The sequence below is a fragment of the Narcine bancroftii genome, chromosome 10, assembly GCF_036971445.1.
Source record: "Narcine bancroftii isolate sNarBan1 chromosome 10, sNarBan1.hap1, whole genome shotgun sequence".
NCBI classification, from domain to species: domain Eukaryota; kingdom Metazoa; phylum Chordata; class Chondrichthyes; order Torpediniformes; family Narcinidae; genus Narcine; species Narcine bancroftii.
This window is the reverse complement of record NC_091478.1, coordinates 50577176-50600301: the sequence shown is the minus strand read 5'-3', so window position 1 is coordinate 50600301 and position 23126 is coordinate 50577176. Positions and strand designations below refer to the sequence as shown.

The following is a 23126-nucleotide window of genomic DNA, read 5'->3' as shown; positions in this document are numbered from 1 at the left end:
TCCTCCTAAAGGTCCATTAATTGTTCATCCAAGTAATGTTCTCACAGCATAAGGTCTGTGATTCTGACTCCTTATTACTTCTAGAGCTTTTGATACATCTAATCTAATTAACATTTCGATCTTTGCATCAATCTTGGGTAAACAAACATCTTTTAGGTGATCCCACTGTAGGTTGTCATCCTGATGTGGAATATTCTCCTTATTCACAGGCATAGTCTTCCAAAATTTATTGCAATTCAATTCAGCAATTTGTAAACCTGAAACTATATTAGTTTCAACGTTTTATTCATTATCATGGTCTTCAATATGATCTGTGATCTTTTTCCATGGAGTCCATTTTTCTTTAAAAAGGTTAATTTCTCATCATGCAACCTTTTCTATACTTGTGAATATCTTTCTAAACTATCCTTATCTTTGCAATACAAACAGCTTTCCTGGACAGTTTGATTGTGACATTCTACTTGTCAAAAGAATTTTAGGAGTGTAATCTTGTGTTCAATCTTCTTTGTTTCCTTGTTCTTTCCTGTGCTTGCATCTGACACAGCAGTATCTGCGATAGCTTTCTTGAGCAGCATGTTAAGGAACCCACAAGAGAAAATGCTCTCCTGCATCTAGTATTGTGCAATGAGATAGGTAGAGTAAATGATGTAATAGTCAGAGACCATCTGGGAAATAGCGATCATAGTATGATTGAATTTCTCATTCAGATGGAAGGGGATATAGTTAGATCTAAAACTAATATGCTTAAACAGGGGTGACAACCATAGGATGAAGGAGGAATTGGGCAGAGTGGACTGGGAGCACAGGCTAATTGATGAAACAGTTGAGGAACAGTGGAAGATTTTCAAAGAAATATTTTGTAATGCTCAACAAAAATATATTCCGGTCAGGAAAAAGGGCAGCAAGGGAGGGAAAAATCAACCGAGGTTAACAAAGGAAATAAAGGAGAGTATAAAATTGAAAGCGCAGGTGTACAAAGCTGCAAAGAGCAGTTGGAAAATGGAAGATTGGGAAAATTTAAAGAGACAACAAGGGGTTACAAAGCAGGTAATAAGAAATGGGAAAAAGGATTATGAAAGTAAATTGGCACAAAATATAAAAACAGAAAGCAAAAAATGTTATAAATATATAAAACGGAAGAGGGTGGCCAGAGTTAACAATAGGACCCTTGGAGGATGAGAAAGGAAAACTGGTAGCAAAAAATGAGGAAATGGCCAAGGCATTAAACAAATATTTTGTGTCAGTCTTCACGGTGGAAGACATGTCCAGCATGCCCAAGTGCGGAGTTAAGGATGTGAATGTTGGGGAGGGCCTTGATAAAATAGTTGTTACAAAGGAAGTAGTGTTGGAGAATCTAATGGGAGTAAAGCCAGTCAAATCACCTGGTCCTGATGATATGCATCCAAGGGTTCTGAAGGAAATGACAGAAGTTATAGTTGATGCATTGGTGGTCATATACCAAAATTCCTTGGATTCTGAGCAGGTCTCGGCAGACTGGAAGACAGCAAATGTCACGCCACTTTTTAAGAAGGGATGTAGGCAGAAGACTGGAAATTATCGGCCAATTAGCTTGACGTCTGTGGTTGGAAAAATGCTTGAAGCCATCATTAAAGATGAAATAGTGAAACTTTTAGAATGGAAGGGTTCAATCAGGCAGACGCAGCATGGTTTTAGAAATGGAAGATCTTGTTTGACAAACTTGTTAGGATTCTTTGAGGATATAATGGGTGCAGTGGATAGAGGGGAACAGGTTGATGTTGTATATTTGGATTTCCAGAAAGCGTTTGATAAGGTGCCACACAAGAGACTTCTCAGTAAGTTACAGGAAAGTGGAGTCTGGGGAAGTATATTGGCCTGGATTGAAAATTGGTTGTCTGACAGGAGGCAGAGAGTCGGGATAAATGGGAGTTTTTCAGGTTGGCAGAGAGTGGTAAGTGGGGTGCCCCAGGGGTCAGTGTTAGGCCCACAACTGTTCATCATTTACATTGATGACTTGGAGGAGGGGACAAAATGTGGTGTAGCCAAGTTTGCGGATGACACCAAATTGAGTGGAAGAGCAAATTGTAATGAGGATGTGGAGAGTCTGCAGAGGGATAGAGTTAAGCTGGATGAGTGGGCAAAGGTCTGGCAGATGGAGTACAATGTTAGTAAGTGTGAGGTTATCCACTTTGGCAAGAAAAATAAAAGAGCTGAATATTATTTAAAGGGTGAAAAACTACAGCATGCTGTTGTGCAGAGGGACTTGGGAGTGCTTGTGCATGAATCGCAAAATGTTAGGTTGCAGGTGCAGCAGGTTATTAAGAAGGCAAATGGTATGTTGGCTTTCATCGCTAGAGGAATTGAATTCAGCAGTAGGGAGGTAATGTTGCAACTGTATAAGGTACCGGTGAGACTGCACCTGGAGTACTGTGTCCAGTTCTGGTCTCCATATTTGAGGAAGGATATACTGGCTTTGGAGACGGTCCAGAGGAGGTTTACTAGGTTGATCCCTGGGATGAAGGCGTTGACTTATGATGAAAGATTAAATCGTCTAGGATTGTATTCGCTCGAGTTCAGAAGAATGAGAGGAGATCTCATAGAAACATATAGGATTATAAAGGGTATGGATAGGATACATGTAGGAAGGTTTTTTGAGCTGGCCGGGGAAACTAAAACGAGAGGACACAGTCTCAAGATTCGGGGGAGTAGATTTAGGACAGAGATGAGGAAAAATAGTTTTTCCCAGAGAGTAGTGAATTTTTGGAATTCTCTAACCAGGGAAGTGGTTAAGACTGCCTCATTAAACATATTTAAAATTCGGTTAGATAAATTTTTACATGATAGAGGAATTAGGAGATATGGGGAGAAGGCAGGTAGGTGGAGTTAGGTCATAAATTAGATCAGCCATGATTGTATTGAATGGCGGAGCAGGCTCGATGGGCCATTTTTGGCCTACTCCTGTTCCTACTTCCTATGTTCCTATGTTCCTATGTAACAAAGGTATTTCCCTTTGGTTTCTGCTGAAACAATGGCTTAGACTTCTTTACGTTTTTAGCTACTATTTAAGTCCATCGGGCACACAAAACTCAAAACGGTCAACCAGTTTACCTATCTCGGCTGCACCATTTCATCAGATGCAAGGATCGACAATGAGATAGACAACAGACTCGCCAAGGCAAATAGCGCCTTTGGAAGACTACACAAAAGAGTCTGGAAAAACAACCAACTGAAAAACCTCACAAAGATAAGCGTATACAGAGCCGTTGTCATACCCACACTCCTGTTCGGCTCCGAATCATGGGTCCTCTACCGGCACCACCTACGGCTCCTAGAACGCTTCCACCAGCGTTGTCTCCGCTCCATCCTCAACATCCATTGGAGCGCTTACATCCCTAACGTCGAAGTACTCGAGATGGCAGAGGTCGACAGCATCGAGTCCACGCTGCTGAAGATCCAGCTGCGCTGGATGGGTCACGTCTCCAGAATGGAGGACCATCGCCTTCCCAAGATCGTGTTATATGGCGAGCTCTCCACTGGCCACCGTGACAGAGGTGCACCAAAGAAAAGGTACAAGGACTGCCTAAAGAAATCTCTTGGTGCCTGCCACATTGACCACCGCCAGTGGGCTGATATCGCCTCAAACCGTGCATCTTGGCGCCTCACAGTTTGGCGGGAAGCAACCTCCTTTGAAGAAGACCGCAGAGCCTACCTCACTGACAAAAGGCAAAGGAGGAAAAACCCAACACCCAACCCCAACCCACCAATTTTCCCCTGCAACCGCTGCAATCGTGTCTGCCTGTCCCGCATCGGACTTGTCAGCCACAAACGAGCCTGCAGCTGACGTGGACTTTTTACCCCCTCCATAAATCTTCGTCCGCGAAGCCAAGCCAAAGAAGTATCCTTAATATTTCCAAATACTGTACATGACTTTCCAAAAGTTGTATAGCATCCTCAAAATTAGAGATCCTTTCAGGAAGCATCTTAAGCTCTGCAACCTTGGTTCTCAATAAGTTCCTCAGCTTATAATTTATTGACAGTAATTGACAAATTAGCAAGCAAATTCAGCTCTTGTACACAACTTCCCATTGTGTAACAACATCCTCTCAGAAAGAGTTTGCATATGTTTGTAAAGTCTTTGCATCCTCTGATTTTATTGCTGGCCAAAAAGAATCTTGTCTATTTGGGCCTTTGTGATTTTACTTCATCACTATAATGATGATACTGTAGCCAGCTGCTACAAACTATGGCTGTATGGAGCCTATAGTGCAGAAGAAGTTATACCTGTATGTAGGTTAGCTCAGAAAGAACACTGTGATAGTACAGATTCTATCACCAATGTGTATATGTACAGATTGTAGTGTAGGATTACTGTGATTGGCTGAGAGTGTAGCCACACCTACTGGCAGGTCTTAAAGAATTGCTCCTAGCCAGACCAGGTCATTCTGGACTGGTCGACCTACTTGTGATATGCTTCAGTCTTTTAATTAATAAAATTGTAGTGCGTGTCGAAAGAACCAAAGACTTGTTGATCCAAACCAAGGCTTTTATTAACTAACTTTGGGGGCCTCACGCTCCAATCTCTATCTGTAACCACTCCACCGCAGAAACCTCCTGCCAGCGGCAGCCCGAGCCACACTCGCTCGTGCCCCAGGGCTTCACTTGTAGTCTCTCCACCCTCTGAGTTGCTCCGCCAGCGCTTTTCACAAATTTCACCCCTGGCTGGAAGCTTGTGGCCTCCAAAAGCTGGCAATATCGTTATGAATACAGGAAATTTATCACGAGCGAGGTGCGCAGACTGCTGGATGAAGGCATTATCGAACCTAGCTCGAGTCCATGGAGGGCCCAGGTGGTGGTTGTTAAAAACGGGGAGAAGCCACAGATGGTGGTTGACTACAGCCAGACAATCAACCGCTTCACGCTTCTGGATGCGTAACCCCTTCCACGATTCACAGATGTGGTGAATCAGATCACCCAATACCATGTATTTTCCACCATTGACTTACCTTTGATCTATCATCAGCTCCTGATCCACTGAGAAGACCGACATTTCACGGACTTTGAAGTGAATGGGCAGCTGTATCAATTCCTCAGGGTACCCTTTGGGGTCACAAATGGCATTGTGGTCTTCCAGCAGGCAATGGACCGGATGGTGGACCAGAACGGGCTGACTGCTACTTTCCCGTATCTGGACAATGTCACCATCTGCAACCATGACACGGAGGATCATGATGCTAACCTTGAGAAATTTTTTCAGATTGCAATTCAGCTGAACTTGACCTACAATTTCGACAAGTGTGTCTTCTGGACCACTCGGCTCGCAAGTCTGGGTTGTGTGGTGGAGCACGGGGAGGTCATGCCAGACCCCAACCGGATGCGACCCCTCATGGACTTCACCCCCCCCCCCCCCCACCACACCCAGAAGGCACTCAGACGCTGCCTAGGTTTTTTCTCTTACTATGCCCAATTGGTTCTGCACTATGCTGACAAGGCACTGCCACTCATCAAGATCACCTCCTTCCATCTGTCAACCGAAGCCAGAGCGGCCTTCGACCGCATCAAATCGGACATTGCTGCTGCAACGCTGCACACCATCGACGAGTCCATTCCATTCCAGGTCAAGAGCGATGCGTCTGACTTTGCACTGACAGCCACCTTGAACCAGGCCGGGGCCAGTAGCCTTCTTCTGCAGAACCCTCCAGGGTCCTGATAGCCGGTACTCCTCTGTCGAGAAGGAGGCCCAGGCCATAGTTGAAGCAGTACATCGTTGGAGACACTACCTCACTGGCAGGCACTTTACGCTGCTGACTGACCAACGCGCGGTCTCCTTCATGTTTAGCAATACCCAGCGAGGTAAGATCAAGAATGACAAAATTTCCAGGTGGAGAATCAAGCTCTCCACCTTTAATTATGACATACTGTATCGACCATGTAAACTCAATGATCCACCAGATGCGCTCCTCAGGGGGACTTGCATCAACATACAACTGGACAGGCTGCATAAACTCCATGAGGAGCTCTGTCATCCAGGGGTCACTATGTTCGCGCACTTTGTCAAAGCTACACGGTCAAGGAGATTTGCTCCATGACCTGAAGCTGCCCGGTGTGCGCTGAGTGCAAACCCCACTTTTTCCGTCCGGAGAACACCCATGTCATCAAAGCCACCCGCCCCTTTGAGCGTCTCAGCGTAGACTTCAAGGGGCGCCTACTATCGACCAACCATAACACCTACATCCTTACGGCCATTGACGAGTACTCCTGCTTCCCGTTCGCTGTGCCCTGCTCAGACATGACTGCTTCCTCAGTTATAGAGGCCATGCACAGCATCTTCACCATCTTTGGGTAACCCAGTTACATCCACAGTGACAGGGGGTCCTCGTTTATGAGCGCAGAGCTGCGGCAGTACCTTCCGGAGAGTGGTATTGCTTCAAGCAGGACCACCTGCAGTAATGGGCAAGTCAAAATAGAAAACACCACCATCTGGAAAGCGGTTACGCTTGCCCTCTGGTCCAAGGTCTCTCAACCTCTCGCTGGCAGGATGTGCTCACTAGTGCCCTACACTACATCCACTCCCTCCCATGAAAGGATGTTCTCTTTCCCGAGGAAATCCAAATCGGGTACGACCATACTGGCGTGGCTCACGGTTCCCGGTCTGGTCCTCTTATGACGCCACATCTGGTACTCAAAGAACGACCCCTTGGTTGACCGAGTGACTCTGCTCCATGCGAACCCGCATTATGCCTACGTTGAGTACACAGACAGGCGGGAGGACACAGTCTCAGTAAGGGACCTAGCCCAAGCTGGATCAGGCGCAGCAGTGCCTTTAACCCAACCTCCCCCTATTCCTTCTCCCCCAGGTCATGTGCTTGAACAGAGGGACCAGCACCACCCCACCAGCTCAGGCCAGACTGTCAACAACGCCATTGGGGAATTGAGCAAAGCAATGGCCACACCCTATGGGCCTGCCGGCGACATGACTCCGGCAACCCCAATCCCTGCACCATGGCAGTCATGCCAGATGGTCAGGCCCCCTGACCAGTATAGCCCCTAATCTCCATCCACCCTGGGGTCAGTTCTCAAAGAAGGGATGAATGTGATAATACAGATTCTATCACCAATGTGTATATGTACAGATTGTAGTGTAAGATGATTGTGATTGGCTGAGAGTGTAGCCACACCTACTGGCAGGTCTTAAAGGATTGCTCCAAGTCATTCTGGACTGGTCGACCTATTTGTGATATGCTCCAGTCTTTTAGTTAATAAAAGCCTTGGTTTGGATCAACAAATTTTTGTTTCTTTTGACGCGCACCACAAACACACTGTTCCCTGAAAGAATAACGCAAACCCAGTTGAGTGTAGTTAACTCTGAGCTTTATTGGGCTCACAGCCCTGCTTTTATTCTCAGGCTGAGGGGTGTGGTCAAAACCCTCTCAGCACTGATTGGTGTGTTTGTGATTCACTTTCCCTGATAGGCCAGTTAAGCTCTTTTGGTTGTGGTCAATTGGAGGGCAGCACTGCGGGTCTTGTGGAGCCCACTGGATTGTCGCGTTCATCCTTAATTCTGTGAGGCCCCATGAGGGAGCTGCGAAGGGCTGCCACAATACAATAATTCTTTGGCCCTTTTAAAACCTTGGTCTGGATTCATATCTTGGCACAATTTGACTAACCCCTTCACCTGCCCTCCAGTTTATTGCTCCAGGTAATACAGACGATCTTTTGGCAATTTTAGTATTACTTTCAATGTGATAATAGAATGATTTCATGAACATCAGATATTGTAATGCATCTCCATTATAAAAACTGGAATTTCCTTCTTAGGTAAACCATATTAACCTTGTTGCTGCGCTAACATAGCAGAGATTTCATTTTGTTTTGCCATGAGTGATATTATATTGCCTTGTCCACCATGGCTTGTGACTGGTTGTCTTGAGGTGAATGGAGAAAATGGATCTTGAACTGGTGCCATAGGTGTAGGAAATTGACTTGTAAATGATGGCATTGGTGGAGATCCTTGACTTGTAGCTGGTTCTCTAGCAGCATGAAGAAACATCAATGGTTGAGTATGATCAACTTGCATGGTTGAATTTTTGTTGAAATACTCTCCTTTCGGGAAGATCCTTATATTGTGCTCTCTGGAGAGATTGAATGTCTCTAGCTCTTTCCATAGTCATTTGAGCACTAGCAGTGTCACCTGTGGCTCCTTGCTTGAGTATATTTGTTTCTTGTGGCTGTGTTACCCATGGCTCTGCTGGAAGGTTAGATGCCAGCCCTTTGAGTATGTCACTTTGAATGACAAATCTTACAGAAGCCTAAGCTAATGCTTTTACTTTGGCCATATTGATAGCACGTTGTTCCTCAAGCTCTTGTCTTTTCTCTATTCAGTAATCTTTTTTATTCTTCACTAGCCATTTGTAACATTTTAAGTTGCTCTTCTTGGTCCAATTGTTGACTCCTGATTTCAGCTTCTTGCCTCAGTTGCTGATGGTTAATTTGAACTTCCTTATCCTTTAAAGCATATTTTTTCTCCAACCGCTGTTGTTGTGCACAGAGAGTAGTCAAGTCTGCTTGCACCTTAGCATACATAGCTGATATGCTTGAAGCACGCAAAGCTGTATTGCTTTAGATGCCTTTGAAGATCTTCCTGCACTTATAACCTTGGAAATACTATCATATATACATCTGAACTTTCAGATACCACTGATTGAGTCTCTATCTTTTGCATTTTGCTCGGTACAGCATCAGTGGGACTTTGCAACATACATTCATCTGTTCCAACTCCTCTAACCTTTAAGTCAGCTAATGAGACTTGCAGTACCTTGACAGAGTCTTCTTCTTGACTGATAGTTGAAGCTGTTTCTTCTATGGTGGCTGGCTCCAACTTCCTGCCAAGTGTTGTCGGTCCACCTTGCTGGCTCAACTCGCAACCAAACAGTTCTTTGAGAGGAGCTGTTTGCTTGAGGTCTTTAGCTCCATGAGACTTCTTCTCCATCTTGGTTTCTTCACACTGCAACCTGGCTTCCCTTGTCCTCTCCTGGTTCCTGAGAACTGTAAATAAATTTGTATCTTGCATGGTCCCTTTAAAAGAATTGCTCTGAATCATCTTTGTATAGTTATGCGCACAAGCTTTCTCATCTCTGATTGTTTTTAATAACATACTTCTGGGTGACCTGCCCATTCTGACTGGCAAAGCTCTGGGGGCTTCTTTTTCAAGGTCACAGGTGTCTGGTCAGACCTTGGTTCAATTTCAAACTGCACAATTCACAGACAGGTTCTCATGGTCTTCTGCAATATTCTATTATAACAGCATAGATGCCTTTTGCTTTGAATCAAATTGTATTCTATTAGATAAATTTTCTGAACCTTGCTTCCAAACAAAGTCCACAATTTTAAATATTTCTTTGAATCAAAATATAAATACTTTCCTTATTCTAATAGATACTAATTTCAAAGTATCATCTTCCAAAAGCATGAGCTACGATATTCTGAATTTTGATCTCTTTAATCCAATAAATCCAACTCTGTGGCTGCTGCTTTATGTAGTTTTAATTCATTGATAAAATGGAGAAACATTTCACATAACTTCGCCACAAGACTTTTGTAATAATGAATAACAAAGCATTTACTGAATAATGATAGAGATATAAAATGTCTATAAAGAAGCTCAAACAATATTTAGAGATGAAAAAAATTCAAAGAAAAATCTCTGGTGCTCACACTTCCACTACATCCTGAAAAATAACGAGCAAGCCCTTAGTCTGGGTGGATATTCTGACATATTACATCATAGTCAATACGATAACATTACAAACAGCAGTTCTCTTAAAGAGACAGGCACAAAATTAACTAAGAATAAAAAAACACAAGGTTTTAACCTTTACAGGTGGGTGTGGCTCAGCGACACCAACTTCCTGGAAGTAAGAACTGAAAATGGGTGTCTGTAGCCCCTAAGATGTCTAAGTCCCCTGATCTACCTACCTCTCAGGACTCGTAAATACCCTTTGTAAAGGATGATGAGGAATCTGAAGTTAAATCATTGGTTTCATAACCATTATTGCGGCCCGCCAGAATTTTGCATGCCAACCCCCACAGTCCGATACAGACAGTGTTAATGTGACAGCTGCGAGGACTATCTGCTATAACCCAACCGAGTGGAAGGGGTAATGACCAAATCTAAAGTAAAAACAAGTCGCAATACCTATTAAACATGAATCATCAGATTCTGATCAGCTGCCTGATACCTCTGTGTACTCCAAAATAATGATAGGCATCATTTTGTCCTTCAAGTCCTTCAGCCTTGGACTCCCTCTGAGATTAGAAACATGATACCTGAAGCCCGAAATCCTTTAAAAACATCTAATACTGTCCACAATTTGCTGACCCAAATTTGTGCTATTTATAACCAGGACAGGGGAAGTAACCATGTTGTCGAAGTGCATCTACAGAGCCTGATGACCCAACTTACAGGACAAATTCTCCATTTCTCCTGGGGAAGAGGGGGATTGGCGAGATGATGATGTATTACTGGCACAGGGACATGATTCTATGCCTCACTGGCTGGCAAACAGAGGATGACAATCTCTTACGTAGGCTGCCCGCGTGGCTGGGGATGTTGGAGAAATGATTCAGACGTTGCAGCAGCCAAAAGGAGATGATGGTGGATATATTTGGCAAAGTACAAGAGAAAATAGAATGAACATGCTGGTGTTCCCTTGGCAGAAAATGAACCACTGGCCATCCAGACCTTGCTGAATTGCCTGTTTCCAAGACATACCCAAATTTTAAAATGAGTAATTCTGATTGGCAAACATAAACCTGGGCTGAGGTTACGACTACATTGGTGAATATGGTAGGGATAATCTTTTCCCCATAAGTGAGGAAAAGGATTAGAATATGGGTCAGTTCTATCAAGGGGCCAACTATGACTGTAGAGGTTGGGGGGAGGGAATGAGGCATGGGGTGATACTGTGGGGGGCCTGCCCACGATAGGTTACAGGATGAAGACCACCAATGTGGTTGTAAAGGGCATTGGACACGAAATCGTTGGGCAATCGCAGCTCGTACCCTAACACATACAGCTTTCAACAGTTTGTGAGAGGAGCCAACGGTGTTGCTTTTACCATCCTGTAACCACAGAGGTCTATGGTGGGGAGTGTACCAGAAGGGACAGCAGGCCCCAGGGCATCAGAAATGGGGAGAAACCTCCCTTGAGAGTGAGGAGCCTTGAAGACAACCCTAGAGGGACAAATACTACATCAGCAGGCCAGTGAGGGGTCAGCAGTGGAAGGAACCACGCAGGATGCGGACTCCCAGTGACATATGGTTAAAGGACTGACACCAGTCTGAGGGCTTCTGTAAACTGGCTCATGGGAACCAGGTATTGGAACCAGGATCTGAGATGGTGCTGAAGGGCCTTGGGTACTGAAGGCTTCCTGATTGTATTGGAGTTCTGGAACTCGGGAGTCATGTCTCTGCAGGTGCAGGAGGCAAATCCATTGATCTGCACTCGGCCTTTTCACACTGCAGTGTAAAATGAAGATTCTTGGGAAATGTTCCCGCCAACCCTCCTGTGAAGCTGTGGTGTGAAAAGGTCAGCCCAGGAATTTTAAGTGAGTCTGTAAGGTTGGTCCTGTGTTTAGGTGTCTCTGTGGTACCTCATGGGTGTTCTGGCCCAGGGAGTCTGTTGTGGGGATTGGGATTTGTGTGGGGCTTCTATTTGGGTTGTTTGGGGGGTGGTTGGATAGGATTGAGTCTGGATTAAGGGTTAGGGCTAGGTTACCCTGCATTGCCTTGGTTTTCTGGAGAAACCACATCAGCGCCTCTACTTCCTCAGGAGTTTGCGGAGGTTTGGTATGACACCAAAACCCCTGGCAGATTTATACAGATGCGTGGAAAGTGTGCTGACCGCACCAATACCCCTTAGTGTAAAGCCATGTCAAAGGTAGTGGACACAGAACAGAACGTCGCAGGCAAAACCCTCCCTACTATCGAGAACACCTACAGGGAACGCTGCTGTCAGAGAGCAGCAGCAATCATCGAGGATTCACACCACCCAGCACATACTCTGTTCTCGCTGCTGCCATCAGGGAAGAGGTATCGGTGCCACAAGGCTCGCACCACCAGATTCAGGAACAGCTGCTCCCCCTCCACCATCAGACTCCTCAACAAACTCAACCAGAGACTCATTTAAGGACTTTTACTTGTGCACTTTATTGATATTTTTTATTCTCTCTGTATTGAACAATCAGTTGGTTTACATTCATTATCTGCTTACAGATCTTCGTTTACATTTGTACATTCTGTACAGTTTATTTTCTGTACTACCAATAAGTGGTATTTCTGTCTGGCCCACAGAGAAACAAAATCTTAGGGTTGTATGTGATGTCATGTATGTACTCTGACAATAAACCTGAAATCTGTGAAGATGTAGTCATCAGGGAGATGGGAAGTCTCCCAGAATTAGCCTATTTCAAAAGAGTAATACTCCACTTGGCCCTAATACAAGTTTAAATAATAAATAATACAAAATATCACCAGAGTCTTCCTGTAAGATGTTATTGTTCATTATTTGGATGGGGAACATCAGTGGTTCTGACTGTGACGGCCTTCAACACGAAGATGAGACTTGATTTTGGCCTTTCTTGCTGAACTCTTGTGTTGCCTGCAGCAAGTCTCAACGTGGCCCTCAGGACGAGAAAAAAGAGAGTCTTTCACTGAGTTGATAACCTTACATTAGCACTAGATGCCTATCTCTGCATGTGTCCTCAAGAAGAGCCCAAGACTCAGAGAGTCCTCTCTTCCACAGCTGCTGGGAAAGAACTGTGACAAGGACACACATCCTTCTTCCTCACTCTCAGCAAATCCACTGTCTGCAAAGAGGGCAACTGTCTCCTCCCTTCGTGGTTGTTTCGAGGGCAACCTAAGTTGGGGATAATATTCCATCTGACCAGGAGGGCTCCTCTCCCTGCCAGCCTGCTGCATGTTGGTGAGTTCTAGTAATGAGGTGTTCTGCAAGATGACCTGAACTGTCTGTGTGTGTGCAGTGTGTGCAGAATGTTCCAGACTGACCACTGCATGATGGACTTTGTGGCTGGTGTTCGTCTGTAAGCCCCTCCAAAAGGATAGGAAATGTGAAAATGCCCAACCAACTTGGACATTGCATGGCAACAGGGCCGGAGCTGTCCTTTGTAACACCTGGGACAGGTAGGCCCTCAGTACATAGTGGCCCTCATATCTTACTTCCATGGATAACCTGATGCAGCCAGAACCAAGTGAATGCCAGGGCAAAGGCATGGGGTAAGGGGTTGATGCATTTGCACCAAGGTCCTCACACCATACCTGTTATTGTGAACAATCGACGCTCCCACAATCCCAACTTCTGGTGGACCTTCATTATCCACTCCATTGGTATATGTACATGCACAGGCTCCTCTGAACTAGATCCTCAACTCCTTCATGTATCCAAAGCTGCCCATTGAAAAGGAATGCAGACCAGTTAGGTTATTTACTAAAGGGCATTGCCTCACCTTTCGTCTGCTGAACTCTTGGACCTGGTGCCAACTCACACTGCATGCAGGTGCTGATCACACAGGTAGAGATGGTCATTCAACATTTCAAGTCTGTATTCTTTGCCAAGAGGGTGATATTACATGTCAAGAAGCTGGAGGAGGGGCCCAGATGTCATAGGACACAAGGTGATATTGGAGAAGAGACTTGAAGAGGGAGAAACCATAAGGTGAGAGGGAAGAAAAATTAAACATGATGGGAGGATCATTTTTGCAGAAGAAAAGAAATGGACACAGTGGAACCAGATACATGGAGTTAAGTACATTTTGGAAAAAATTATGTTAATACTGTTAGGTTTAAGGTTTTGCAGCAGAGGTGTAACATGTTATTCCTCAGGTTTACATCTCGGCTCACCCTGACAATGAATGTGGTCAAGAACAGGCATATTGCTGCAGGAATGATCAGGGGAATTAAAATGGTTGGCTACAGGATGATCAAACTTAGAACAACAGAGCACAGGTATTAGATGAAGTGGTGTCTTAATCTGCATTAGGCCTCACCCAAGAAGAGGTGTACAACGAATGTAGGAGATTAGGTTGGACGATGTGCACATAGAAATCCGACTCGTATGGAAGGTGCATTAACAACATTGGATGGAGGTGGGGGTGGGCGACATTTTGTACAGCGGGAAGTGCTGAAGAAGGTGGAAGATTAGCTGAGGAGGGAGGGATGAAAAAGGCTTCCTCTGAGACATAGCTGGGAAGTGGAGAGGAGAAAATGTGTCCGGTGGTGGGATTGTGCTAAATTTTGCAGAAGGGATGCTGCCTTCGTCCACCTTTGCCTAGTCCTGTCCCTCTCCGAGAGATGATGCTGCTTCACTCAGATAGCTGTTAAACGACAAACTGGGAAGTGCGCAGAGAGAGAGGTAGACAGTGAGGCGCAGAGAGAATGGAGAGGGTGGGTTGTGTGCAGGAAAGGGACGGAGGAGATAGTGCCGCCAGCAGAGTGCACAGCACCTCAAAACTCCAGATGGAGGAAGTGTTCAGCAACCCTGTGGTGGAGCACAGCCACAGCCCACTTAGTCGAGATTGGACAGCTCAACCTGGCATCGGATACATATCTTGGATGTTGTGGGGATAAGACCAGTGGGAACCCCTCAAACAAGGAGACAGCATTATGTAGAGAATAAATAAAAGACAAAATGGAATTCAAACATGACACTGAGATTGTGGAAAGACTTTGTACTGTTTTATATACCTATTTTTGTGCAGAAGGTTGACGGTTGAGATTATTTTTTTCTACCCAAGGGTGATTGATGCCTGGCCTACTAAATTGCTCCAATTATTTTTTTCGCTGTTCAAGTTTCCAGAACCCACAGCTTTTCTGTTTCCCTTTTGTTCCCCATTCTCTCTGCATTTGGAGGCTGAAGATGTCCATTCTTTCTCATGGCAAGAAACAAAGGCTTTTCTTAGAGCCGCTCACACTTCACAGAGGGGCCAGTAACCGGAAATGTTAACTCCTCTTCCATAAACCTTCAACTCAGAGACTGTCATTTTTTTTCCCCAGGTAATTATTGTTAATCTGTGGAGTTGTGCATTTGTAGTCAAAGAAGAGAAGGGGGATTCTAATGTAATTAATTGACTTCCAGTTATTCTTAAAGAATTCACTCAGTTTACAGCTGGTGTTTTGGGTTTTCTGGTGAGGAAAGCTGAGGTCAGGACAATGTTCACTGGAGATTGAAGAATGAAGGAGGGAATGGTGACCTGGGAGAGGAAAGTGCCTTAGATTGTAATCCTTGATTATCCAGTTCTCGATTCATATCTGGCACTCATGGGGAAAGGTGAGTTTAGGAGAAAACTCAAAGGATTCAAGAATAAGAATCTCCATGTCCCCTCTGACCTGAAACACCCTTCACTAACACAGCCACACTAAAATCATTTGGACACTTCAGTCCCAGGAACAGTTGCACATTTCCATTTTCCAGCAGAGTGCAATTCCATCAATTCTAGAAGCTGTTCATGAAATCCACACTGCATATTTAGAATCTGTGGTTTAAAGAGAAAATTATTTGGTGTTATAAATTAAATTGAGAGTATGTGATTAATATTCAGAGTCTTAAGGAATCGTTTCCTTCATACACAGTTCCTGACTGCTCTCAAATGAGCCAATAATTTGAAAATAAACTACATAAAATTTGACTGAATAATTGGCTGAACCTGACCACCTGTCATGAATATCTCTGGAACAATAAAGTTACCTCTCCTTCTTCGTTCCAAAGAGAAAAGCCATCCTTACTTCCTAATGCATGTTGTCCACCCTGGTCTTTCTCCTCTGCATCTTCTACATCCTTCCTGCAATGAAGAAACCAGAACTGAAAGCAATTCTCCCAAGGATGGTCTGACCAGAGAATTGTAGGTCTACAACATTATTCCATGGCTGTTGAAGGCCAGCACACCTCCTTACCTACCCCAGTAACTCGATTGGAACCTTTATCCCTCTATTCCTGCTGTGATGGAATATTTGGAAATGTTTTTGGGAGATAAAAATTGGTAAAATTAGAGTAGGTTACATACACACACTTTAAAACAGATTTTATTTGAAATACTGAAGAATCCATATTCAGTGACGTTACAGAAACTATGGAGAATACTATGCACATTTCACAAGTAGGTGCTAATTGAAATGATGTCATGAAATGAATGAACTATTGTCTTGGAAGAACAACCAGAGCCAGGTTGTCTCTTTTGGACCTTTTTGCAAGCCTTTTGACCTCTCTGCAAAATGTTCACTCAGAAGTCATTGAGAGGTTATTGTTTACCTAAAACAACAGATGGACCAGAAGAGGAACTCCTGTTGTTTGCTGGAGAAGAGGGGGGGGGGATTGCAAGTGAGAGAGAGAGAAGGACATGCTGCTGGCATGCTCTCAGATAGAAAGAGACAGACAGAAGGGAGTCTTTGACTGTGTGACACAGAAAGGTAACAAGGCAGGAGAAGCTTGTTGGAACTGAAACAGAAGCTCCAGAGTGGCAGATGGCTGGAAGTGCTATCTGTCTGATGTTTCTCTTGGAATAAGTGGAACAGAAAGGAACTCTGTGGTAGCCTGAATGAAATAAGTTATCATCTGGAGAACCCTGATGGGGCAAGTTTCATCAGCAAGACATTGAAGTAACTCATGGTTACTAACTAACCCAACCCCCTTCTAATTCTAAGCACATATGTATGTAATCTGTGTGTAAATTTAAGAAAGTTCTTTGGATCACAGTTCAATCTCACTTCTCACTCTTCAAAGTTGTGGAAATCCTGGAACAACACAGCTCTCTCTGCAAACCTACAAGAACCTTCCTGAGCAGTAATCTTTCGAGCACCAAAGCCTGGTGAACTTTATACATGTTAAATTCTGTGCAGAGTATAAAAATTGCCTGCAGAACTTGAGTTCTTGAGTATGTTCCAGTCCACCAATTCAAAGCAGTCCTTCAGACACTCCTCCACCTTCTTCGGCCAAACTTTGGCAGTCTTCACCACTGGTGGTGTGGTCTTCATTCTCTGCATATAGGCTGGGATAGAAGTACAACCAGACTTGCCAAAATGTGGTCACAGTATGGTATTGTATCTAGATCGATGATCTGGATGATAATGTGGTAAATTGGATCAGCATTTTCAGTTGTCACTAAGGTTGGATGCATTGTCGACAGTGAAAAAGGATTTCAAAGTTTGCAGAAGGATCTGGACCAGCTGAAAAAATCTGCTGAAAACTGGCAGGAGGAATATAATGCATTAAATATGTTGTATTTTGGAAGGACAAACCAAGAAAGGACATAAAGAATGAATGGAAGGACACCAAGGAGTGCGGGAGAACAGAGGGACCTGGGAATATAGATACATAATTCCCTGAAAGTGGTGTCACAGGTAGATTGTAAAGAAAGTTTTTGACATCTTGGCCTTTATAAATCAAAGTATTGCATATAGGAGTTGGGATGTTATGATAAAGTTGTACAAGACATTGGTGAGGCCAAATGTGGAGTATTGTGTGCAGTTCTGGTCACCTAACTACAGGAAAAATATCAATAAAATAAAAAGAGTGCAGAAAACATTTACTAGGATGTTGCCTGAATTTCAGGAACTGAGTTATATGGAAATGTTAAACAGGTTAGAATTTTATTTTCTGGACCATATGAGGGAAGATTTGATAGAGCTATTTAAAATTATGAGTGGGGGTTGACAGAGTAAATGTAGATAGTTTTCTTTCCACTGAGATACAAATCAGAGGACATGGGTTAAGACTGAAAGTTTAGGGGAACTTTTCACACAGATAGTGGTGGGAGTATGGAACAAGCTGCCAGCTGAGGTGGTGAATGTGGCCTCAGTTTTAACATTTAAGAAGAATTTGGACAGGTACATGGATGGGAAAGGTGTGGAGCCAATGGATTGTGTGCAGGTCAGTGGGGCTAGGCAAAAGAAATGGTTTGGCACAGACTAGAAGGGCTGAAGGCGTTTGTTTCTGTGCTTAGTTTTCTATGGGTCTATGGTTCTACTACCCTCTGCCTTCTGTGGGCAATCCAATTCTGAATCAAAGCAGCCAAGGTTCAATGGACACATGCCTCAAACCTTTCTGAATGAGCTTACCAAGTAGAACCTTGTCAGAAGCCTTACTAAAATCAATTTGCACCATATCTTCTGCCTCATCTTCATCATCTCTTTTATCACTTCTTGGAAAAACCTAATTATTTTAAGTACTTGGGACTAAGTACCGGGAGGATGCAAGAAGTAAGTTGATCACACAGAGAGGGGTGGGTGCATGGAATGAGCTGCCAGCAAAGGTGGTGGAGACAGGGACAATAGAACATTTAGACTACTTGGAATGAGTCACGTGATGGAGTAGTGGCTGTAAGGAGAATACCAGCCCTCTCCAGAAACGAAGAAAAAAAGTGAAGGAAAAGCAAAGCCTGAGATACACAAAACACAACAAATAAAAGATAAAGGTGTGGAGAAAAGAAAGAAAATGGCACCTAAGAAAGAAAAACCAAAAAACAACAGGAAAAAAAAAGAAGGAAAGACGCCGGAAGAGAAAGGAGAAGACCTTACCTACACGAAGAAGCAGGCACCCGCCATGGACAGAGGAGTCTGCTCCCCGAGGTTAGTGGAGACCCCGCAGGGTCGTGACCACCTGACCGCGGGACTGCAAAAATGGCTCACTGAGTCAAACAGAGGTGCGCAATTGCGCACAACAAGGAAAAGGAGAACACCGACGGGAAAGGGGACCAGGTGGAGTGAACTTACGCAGCATGAACAGCTGAGAGATGCCCAACAGCAGGGCTCCCAGCTGGAAAAAAAGGAAAGCAATGGGAAAGGGAGGGATGAGAAAGAAAAACAGAAGCAGGAGGCCCTACAGATAACTAGCCCAGAAGAAAAGGACCAACATCAAGAAGCCATGAAAAAAAATACCCAACAAACTGCGGCAAGCAACTCAACAAGGAAGTTAGAAGAGACACAGATACAAGAAAGAGAAGTAGAAGACACAAACCCAAGAGCTGACACAGAAGAAGAAGAATGCCAATCTCTGCACAGAGGAATAGAAGGTAAAATAAATGGACAGTACATAGATAAAAGAAAATGTCAAGAACAAATGAAAGCATTAAAAGAATGGCTGACACTAGAATTTAGTGAAGTGAAAAGAAAAATGAAAAGTACAAAAGAAAAAGTGAGTAGAATAGAGCTGGTCATAACAGATGTAGGGAAAGGATTAGAAAATGTGGAAGAACGTGTAATAGCAGTAGAAATGGAAGTGAACGACTTAAAAAGAAAATTGGAAGAAAGTGACAAAAAAGTTAAAGAAACACAAGAGTTATTAGCTCAGAAGATGGATATAATGGAAAATTATAGTAGGCGAAACAATATAAAGATAGTGGGCCTAAAGGAAGATGAAGAAGGAAAAGATATGAAAGAATTTATAAAAAAGTGGATCCCAAAAGTCCTGGGAATGCCAGAAATGCAGGAAGGAATGGAAATAGAAAGGGCACACAGAACATTAGCCCCGAAACCACAGTCGCAACAAAAACCAAGATCCGTTTTAGTAAAATTGTTGAGATACACAACAAGAGAAAATATATTGGAGAAGGCAATGAATAAAATTAGAGAAGACAAAAAGATCACTGGAGTACAAAGGTCAAAAAATTTTTTTCTACCCAGACATAAGTTTTGAACGCCTAAAACAGAGGAAGGAGTTTAACGCAGCAAAATCGATCCTATGGAAAAAAGGCTATAAATTTATGTTAAGATATCCAGCGGTGCTTAAAATAGTTATCCTGGGGGAGCAAAACAGACTGTTCTCAGATCCAGAGAAAGCACGAGAATTTGCAGAACACCTGCAGGGCAGAGAGATGAAGAGATGTAACAAGAACGAAGAATGATGACAAACTACATATAAAGATGTAAAAATAATGTATAAGTAAGAACTAAAGGAGGGAAGAAAAAGGAAGTAAGGGAGAAGGGGGGGAAAAAGAGGAGGGGGTAAAAAAAGAAAAAGAGAAGAAAAGAGGGGGAGCTTTATTTTAATGTGAAGATAAAAAGTCTTCTATGGAGGGGGCTGGGTGGGAGAGAATAACAGTCACTGCGAAATCAGTTGACACTTCTGTACGGGTTTGCAGTCCAAATGGAGAGGGGAGTTGTGGTTGCCTGGCAAGGGACAAGGGGAAACTCAGAGAGGATGGGACACTTGGGGTTAAGGGAATTTTAGATGTGGGAATGGTTGAAATATTTTATGTTTTAGAAGTGTTGTCATACATTGAGTTCAAGAAAGGAAAACGAAGAAATGAAAAATGTGGAAAAGAGGAAAGGTGGTGGTGAGGAAGCAGAAATGAGATGTAAACAGAGTATGAGATGGCCATGTTGCACTGTATGACTATAAATATTAATGGAATACATAACCAAATTAAAAGGAAGAGGCTATAAAACTTAATGAAAAAAGAAAAAAAATAGATATAGCATTCGTGCAGGAAACGCATCTAACTGAAGTGGAACACAATGAATTAAGGAAAGACTGAGTAGGACATGTAATGGCAGCATCATCTAATTCAAAAGCCAGATCTGTAGCTATATTAATCAATAAAAATGTACCAATCAAAATAGAGGAGGAAATAATAGATCTAGCAGGGAGATATGTAATGATAAAGTGTCAGATATATTCAGAACTCTGGAATTTGGTCAATATATATGCACCTAATGAAGAGGATCAAAAGTTTATGCAAGATATTTTTTTGAAGATTGTAGATACACAGGGGAATATATTGATAGGAGGGGACTTTAACCTTAATTTGGATTCAAAGATGGATAAAACTGGACAAAAGACTAGCAAAAGAACAAAGTAGCCAGATTTATGGTTAAATCAATGCAGGAAATGCAACTTTTGGATAAATGAAGGAGACAACACCCAAAGGAGAAGGAATACTCACATTATTTGAGTAGACATAAAACATATTCAAGGGTTGACCTGTTCCTGTTGTCAGCCCATATCCAAGGAAGAGTTAGAAAAATGGGATATAAAGCTAGATTGTTATCTGATCACTCACCTGTGTTATTAGCAATAGAATTGGAGGACATACCACCAAGAACATATAGATGGAGGTTAAACTCCATGTTACTTAAAAGACAGGAATTTAGAGAATTTATTGAGCGCCAAATTAAAATGTACTTTGAAATAAATACGGAATCAGTGAAAGACAAATTTATATTATGGGATGCAATGAAAGCCTTCATCACAGGACAGATAATAAGTTACGTAACTAAGATGAAAAAGGACTACAATTGGGAAAAAGAACAGCTGGAAAGGGAAATAATAAGTACAGAAAAAGAACTAGCAACAAGAGAAGAATCAACAAAGAGAAGAGAATTGGCAGACAAAAAAATAAAATATGAATAAGGTGGAGAAGAAAATAATGAAAATAAAGCAGAAGTACTATGAGCTATGAGAAAAAATGCATAAAATACTAGCCTGGCAGCTTAAAACAGAACAAGCTCAAAGAACGGTATTGGCATCAAGAAAAAAGGACAAACAAATTACATATAACCCAACAGAAATCAATGAAAACTTCAAGGAATTCTATGAGAAATTATACCAAACTAAGAATGAAGGGAAAGAAGACAAAATAGATAAGTTTTTAGCTAAAATTGAACTACTGAAACTCCAAGAAGAGGAGCAAAACAAATTGATAAAACTATTTGAAATAGAAGAAATACAGGATATATTAAAAAAAGCTACCAAACAATAAAACACCTGGAGAGGATGGACTCCAAATAGAATTCTATAAAACATTTAAAAAGTTATTAATTCCTCCTCTCCTGGACGTAATGAACCAGATAGAAGAAACACAAAATTTGGCAGATTCATGTAAAACAGCAATAATTACAGTAATACAAAAGACGGGGAAAGATCCACTAACATCAGCATCGTATAGACCAATATCTCTACTTACCTCAGATTATAAGATGATAGCAAAACTATTACCAAACAGATTGGCTGACTGTGTAACAAAAATTGTAAAACTAGATCAAACTGGATTTATTAAGAAAAGACGAACAACGGACAATGTCTGTAAGTTCATTAACTTAATCCATGCAGTACAAGGAAATAAGATGCCAACAGTGGCTATTGCTTTAGACACAGAGAAAGTCTTTGACAGGATAGAATGGAATTATTTATTCAAAGTATTATAGAGGTTCAACCTACCAGAGAAATATATTAATTGGATTAAAGCATTATATAAGGGACCAATGGCGAAGGTGACAGTAAATGGATATTTTTTTAAACTTTATTTATTCGTTCAAAATACAGATAATAAGTAACATATATAAAAATAAAGTAAACATGAACAATTTATTTTATATATATATGTAAAAAAAAGAAAAAGAGGAAAAAGGAGAGCCCCCCCTTTCAGCCAGCTCTCCTAAAGAGAGCCATAAAGAGAGAAAAAAAAATTAAGCATACATATTAAGATCTAAACAATGTAAATCAAAATGTAAATGTTCTGAATATAACAACCACATTAATAAAAAACTGTAGTTATCACATGAAACATATGATTTTTTCCATTATTAAACAATATTTCATCTCATTATGCCATCTATTAATATTAATCATATTCGTATTGTTAGGTCTGCTTTGTTCATGAATGAGTGAGACAAACACCAGGCTGAGTCGAAATCAGGGTTCTTTGTTCTTTATTACCGGATTGTAACACTTGCGACTAACAAGTTAGTCGGAGAATGCATTCTGCCGTTATCAGCAAAATGGTGATTTTTTATACCCTTGGATACATGCTTAGAACATCATCATATCATTACTTGTCCAATGACTAAAACTGTTGCTATCCTTTCCCTGCTAGCTTCCTGCCTCTCAATCCATCAATGTCTCTCTTATCTTGTAAGTACAAGGATGCATTCTGTTACTCCTTAGTACTGGGTGACTCCTTCTCCGGTCCCATCTCATGATGTTTTACCTAACAGGAGTACAAGGACACCTCCCCTTCTTGTTACTGCCCTGTACAGGGTAACTCCCTACACATTCCCATCTCATGATGTTTTACCTTACAATCCCTCCTTTGTCCTCTTTAGAGGACAATCTCGCCCTGACTATGCTACCACCGCGTTACATT

General features: G+C 42.5%; 1 long non-coding RNA gene across 1 annotated transcript; it reads right to left on the bottom strand.

Moving 5' to 3' along the window:
* Nucleotides 1–12169: 12169 nt before the first annotated feature.
* LOC138744565 (uncharacterized) lies at nt 12170–19184 on the bottom strand. Its single transcript, XR_011345627.1, has 3 exons — nt 15947–19184; nt 15775–15830; nt 12170–15524 (listed from the first exon to the last, which is right to left on the bottom strand). It is a non-coding gene; the product is annotated as an uncharacterized lncRNA (long non-coding RNA).
* Between the last annotated feature and the right edge of the window lie 3942 nt (nt 19185–23126).